Source organism: Myotis brandtii, unplaced genomic scaffold (genome assembly GCF_000412655.1).
Source record: "Myotis brandtii unplaced genomic scaffold, ASM41265v1 scaffold1270, whole genome shotgun sequence".
Classification (NCBI taxonomy): Eukaryota; Metazoa; Chordata; class Mammalia; order Chiroptera; family Vespertilionidae; genus Myotis; species Myotis brandtii.
This window is the reverse complement of record NW_005354465.1, coordinates 1,111,477-1,117,673: the sequence shown is the minus strand read 5'-3', so window position 1 is coordinate 1,117,673 and position 6,197 is coordinate 1,111,477. Positions and strand designations below refer to the sequence as shown.

The 6,197-nt window shown below is 41.8% G+C and overlaps 1 pseudogene; it reads left to right on the top strand.

Annotated features, from left to right (window-relative positions):
- The first annotated feature begins 632 nt into the window (after positions 1-632).
- Positions 633-3,465, top strand: LOC102241704 (annotated as a pseudogene).
- Positions 3,466-6,197: the final 2,732 nt, after the last annotated feature.

Here is a 6,197-nt window from a genome sequence, read left to right as displayed (position 1 = left end):
CGGAAGTGAGGCTAGATTCTTATATCAGACAGAGGGGAGTTGACCCATGAAAAATGAACACACAGCCTTTACCTTCTCTGTGTATCATTCGTCAGTGCTTCCTCTAATATCAAACCATCAGAGAGACTTAAGAACAAATATGTCAACATAAAAATGATGCCACTTTTCAAGGATATGGCCAGGAGAAGTGTCTGCTCCCAGTGCTATTCCCAGGTATACTTGTGATGGGAACAAAAGTTACTAACCTTGGGGTCAAATTAAGAAACAAGGAAATGAGCTAGCATATTTTCAATGTCTAGCATGCATTTGACATGCCTTAAGACCCTCATCTTATAAATGCCAGTATCAGGCCTCAACCTGGCTCTCACCAATTTTAGTCTATTTAATCTGCAAGCCAAACAACCTCCCCTTATCAATCGTATTCTTAACCTGTACCTTAGTTTTCTCTCAAACTTCTATCTTAATTTGGAAATCAGTTAAACTCTCATCAGTCCCTAAAAAATAAACCACGCTTGTGTATTTTATTTTGAAACACTGATTCTGAAACATAAAAGAGTTATATAAAACTTCTTTCCAAAAAAGTTTTGGATTATAAAAAAGATTAAGAATTTATTGTAAAAAAAAAAAAAAAAAAAAAGAATTTATTGTTCAAAGGCTGCCATCTGGTGGCCAAAGATAGTAAACAAAAAAAATAGATCATGGAAAACACCAATATCCCAAATCACCTGGTTTATTAGCAAAAGTGATAATCTGGAATATTATATGGGAAAATATTATCTGGAGCATTATGTGGGAAAATATGAACATGTTTATGTTCCACTAATTCTAAGCTGTAAGATACTTTGCCTGTAAACAGTGGTAGCAGGATGTTTATCAAAATGTTTCCAAAGCCAGATGCAGCCCCACCAGACAACACACTTGAGTTAAATCCAGCTGCACCAGAAAGTTATGTGTGTGTTTTTATGCTTCTCAAGTATGACACAGGCTTCATTCACTCAACAAAATTTTATTGGATCCTATTTTGTCCTAGGTACACTGAATTTCATTGGCTACATGATGGAGAACAAAAGAAACAGCATCTATTCTGGAGAACCTCATGGTCTGGTGACAAACAGGGTCCCCAATCTGTAAGGTTGTGTATTTGTGCCCTACATGGGCCTTAGCCTCCAGGGTGACAGTAGTCTAAAAGCTTCTGCCTTCGAGGCAGGGGGCACTCTTTTCTCATTCCCATTAAGGGGATAAATGGGCTAGCAGCTTCTCAGGTGGGTAATTTAGATACCTTGGGTCTCTTCCCTAATGCATGACCAGCTGGAAGGATCACATTTCTTCCCCTTTCTCTGTCATAAATATTTGCCCCCTTTACGGGTTCTTGAAAACAAAAGTAACAGTCCCTAGTCACTGGGCAATTCTCTAGGAATACTTAGGATAGTGGAAATGCTAACGGTAGTAGGTAAAAATCCAACCTTCAGTTGGCTTTTCAGGCATCCCTCAATGCCCCTTCCTGTGCCTGGCCCTGGCCTCCTATCTCCAGAGTGCAGCCAAGGAAAGAACAGCAAAGGCTGGTGGTCTGCTGGTGAGCCAGGACAGGGAGGTGCCCCAGGAGCCCTGGCGACTCCAGCCAGAGTTGTAAAAGTACATCCTATAATTTCTGAAGAAGTTTCTCCAAAAGACCCTTGGCCAGTAACCAATTATTCAATTTGAATATATTGGTTTTTCCTCCAACCAAGGGAAAGAGTACAGGTTGGGGGTGGGGTCTGACTTTTCACTACTAACTGCCAGAAGTCCAGGGCTGTTTTCCTTCTTTTTAGTCCTAGATCCCAGGACAACAGCCTGGGGCCAAGGGAGCTACCAGCATGTTGGGATGAGGTATGCAGTCCACAGAGTGATAACATCAATTGTTTTTCAAACTAGCAATCCCTGCTCTAGGTATTCCAGTAAGGCCATCAGTCCCAAGGCACTCCACACGATGATCCTGTTACTCATGATAGCCAGAGTATGCCATCCTCCTAAGAGACACAGTGATTAGTCCAGAGATGAGTATGTGACCCAAGCAGAGGAGCCAAGGTCCTTTCTGTGCTTTAGAAGGAATGGTAGGGGGGAAAGTCTCTCTCTCTCTCTCTCTCTCTCTCTCTCTCTCAGGCCTGTAGCTATTTTTACTGCCCTCTCAAGAGATCAATACCGAAAGCAGAACTAAGAGATGGAAATAAAACAGATTTGACTATGTCAAGAATTCAGAATCAGCATGAAGTGGTGCAGATGAAGATTTCTTTCAAAATTTACTTGACTTTCCATGCCGATAATGCTCTTGCAACCACGGTAAATGTTCCTAAACCTGGTAGACTTTCTGTAATAAGTGTGGCAAGCATCAACCCAGAGAGTAACAGTATGAGAAGGGCAAGGAGTATCTGTATGTGCAGGGAAAACAGAGTTATGACAGGAAGCAGAGTAGTTATGGTGAGCAGACTAAGCTGATTTTCCACAAAAAGGCTAATTCTACAGAGGAGATTGTGCTGAGGTTTGAATGCATTGAGCCCAACTGCAGATCTAAGAGAACACTGGCTGTTAAGAGATGCAAGCATTGCATCTTATCTGGGAGAAGAGAAGCAGACAAAGGGCCAAGTGATCTAGTTCTAAGCTTTACATTTTATTTCATAATGTGACAATAAAATCTTGAGGATACGTTTGCTTGCTTCAAAAGAAAAAAAACTTACTTTAGGGGCTGGGGTTGTGTCTGAGTAGTTGTTTCTAAGGGCAGAAAAAAAGTTGCCCTCTGTATCTCTCAGTAGATTCCAGAATCTTCCACTCTTCAGACCATGCTGAGACCCAGGAGGAGACTGGCTGGGGCTGCTGGGCCAGACAAAAAGGGAGCAGCAGGAAAGCACACCAAGACTAAGAACTCAGATTAGGCATAACTAAAGTGGAGAACTCCGGCCCTTAGAAGACTTTAGGCTCTAAAAAATGTGGGAGAATCTAAGCAGCTACTGGTTGATGAAGTCAGAGCCAGAGAGCTGACTAGAGAAAGAAGTTCAACATTGAGGATCTCAAAGCAGAGCCCAAGCAGACAGCATGCTGGGATGGGTTCGCAATTCTCAGGCCTGGAACCTCCTTAGAGCCATGAAGCGGGAGGAGGAAACCTTCTACCATAGCAACTGCAAAGAGCCAGGCATTGTAGGACTTATGAAGATTGTGAAGGAGGCTTACCCAGACTACACACAGTTTGAGAAAAGCAATCCCTATTATGATCCATCCAGCAAAAACCACCACCACAAATGGTCCATGGTGGATGAACAGTTTGCTTGGATGATGAAGTTTCATTCCCCTGGCTGAGCTCAAAACCCATCACCAAGCTCACAAAGCCATTGGGGGCCCTTTGAAAAATATGGTGCCCTGCCCAGTCAGTGTGACCCAATGGTTGAGTGTCAACCTATAAACCAGGAGGTCAGGGTTCGATTCCCGGTCAGGGCACATGCCAAGTTGTGGGCTCGATCCCCAGTGTGGGGCATGCAGGAGGCCAATCAATGATTCTCCCTCATCACTGATGTTTCTATCTCTCCCTCCCTCTCCTTTCCTCTCTGAAATCAAATGTATTTAAATACACACACACACACACACACACACACTGCTCTTCACTCTCCTGGCTCTCTCAAGTTCCACCCCTGATCCAAGAGGAGTTTAATTTTTATTTTGAGCCTGGACAAAAAGGAAACAAGTTAACTGAGATACTTGCTGGAATAGGCAAAGTATTACTCCAAAGAAATGAAGCTTTTAGGAGGTGTGAGGAGGCTTGCTTGTTATGTTCAGATGAACATAACACAGGTGGGTTTTCTGTACTTTTCAATAAAACATTAATATTAAAAAAACACACACACACACCCAAGTTTATAGGTTAAGGCATGGATGCAAAGAATCTCTTGTGCTTTAGAGAACACATCTACCAATTTTGGCCTTAGAAAAAAAGGAGAACTTAAGGACAGAGCAATAGGAGCTAACCAGCTAAACCTCGAAGACTTGAATCTTACAGTGACTTTAAGTATAATCTAGTCCAAGGCCCTAGTTTTAAATGTGAGAAACCAAAGCTGGGAGGGAAAAGTGGCTTGCTAGAGAGAATTCTTGCTGAGGTTCGAGTTTGGCAGAAAAGACTAGGATTGATGAATGCTGCACCACACAAGTATCTGGCCCTATCAAGTTCATGCTTGTTTAATCCTCAATCTGGGAGGGGGGGGGGGGGGTACATATTTTAGCTCCATTTAACACAGTGGTTCTCAACCTTCTCGCCCTTTAAATACAGTTCCTCATGTTGTGACCCAACCATAAAATTATTGTCGTTGCTACTTCATAACTGTAATGTTGCTACTGTTATGAATCGTAATGTTAATATCTGATATGCAGGATGGTCTTAGGCGATCCCTGTGAAAGGGTCGTTCGACCGCCAAAGGGGTCGTGACCCACAGGTTGAGAACCGCTGATTTAACAGCTGATGAAATTGAGACCAGAGAGGATAAATGACCTGTGTCACACAGCTAACATGGAACAGAGCTGAGCTTCATATATAAGCCAAAGTCCTTTTTATTTCCTATGTTACCTTTAGATGGAAAAAATAATTATGAGGCAGGACATAGAAGTAAGTGGGACTTAGCAGTGATATCAATCCTTCATAAATATGATGTCAGTGCCTGAGAGCATCTGGGAAAAGTCAAGGAGAAGACTTCAATAAAGGGCAAAACCTAGTTTAAATTACTAAATGAACCAACCCCTTAAACCTCCATATCCCAGCTGCCTTCTAAAAATTTAGGAAGTTGAAATAAATGGTCTCAAAATAAATTTGCAAGATAGAACAGGCAAAAGGAATTGAGTAGTGAGTGGCCCAGAATCCTAGAGGTCTAAACTCCTTTCCCACTTCCCTGCCCTGACCATTCCCTTCCCTGAGGTTTGGGTAGAGATCAGCTGCGACAGGGGAACTCTCAGGCATGTGAATATGTCACTGATTTTATGAGTCATTTGACAACTGCCTGTATAATGCTCATCTACTGGCCCCTCCCTGAGTCAGAAGCATGAGAACCCTAATCATTAGGAGACTCTAAAACCCAAAGCCCATTCTCTGGTAGTAGAGTTTGACTGTTTGCTTTAAAAAAAAAAAAAAAAAGTTAACAGATTAAAATATAAATATCTGATTACTCCAATTCAAAGTCCAATGGACTTTGAGAGGCCTTTTCTCCAGCTCTGACTTAAGATCTGTTCTCCATGCTCTCATAGAAAGCATTCATTTGCTCAGTTTCAGGTTCCAGTTCAGCTCTGGCTGTCACATTGTATCTACTTACTTTTACAGCAACAGAACTCAATAAATTTGCCTTCTTAGCTAGAGTTAAAGTAACCATCCATATTCAACAGCTTTATTTTAATAAAACTGCTGCCTTGCCTGGCTATGATGGGACCAAGATAAAAGAGGATACTCCCTAATGGAGGAAATACTACAACCTGGCATCACAAATATGATTTACATGTTTTTGGTCAATGATAAATCTGAATTACATAAGCAAAGAAAGGTAATTTTTTCTGGTAATAATGTCAACAATAGCCCACCTGGGAGAGGGGATGGCATGGGGCCTATCTACCTCAATACCTCACATCCTTTTTCTGGCCCCTCCAAGTCATTATTTACATTTGTTCTTCTAAAAGAGCTATTATTCAAGGTCACTGAGTAGCCTGGCTGAACAAAGAATGTAGGGGTGGTCACTCACTCTTCCAAATTTTTCTTCATTACATCTCACATATTATTACACTGTCTGCAGTACTATACACACGCTCACTAAGAAACCATTGTAGCATCTTGTTTATTTGTGAAAGAGTGAGGTCAAATGTGGTCTCTATGGATTGAAATTTTCTCTCTCCAGAGAGGTTATTGTTAGGGTGGGCTTGTGTGTGTGTGTGTGTGTGTGTGTGTGTGTGTGTGTGTGTTATTTTGTCCCAATAAACTCAATAACCAAAATAATTATATCCCCAAGCAGATCAACATTTAATCAAGAAACATCAGATTTCCCTTTACCTTTAGTTCTGTTACCCAAATTTCATCCCACTGTTCTATCCAAATTCGTTCTAAGGCAGGGGTGGGCAACCCCTGGCACGCATGCCAAACATGGCACGCCAGTAACTTTTGCTGGCACGCGAAACCCTCTCTTATAATCTTCCATTTACAATTT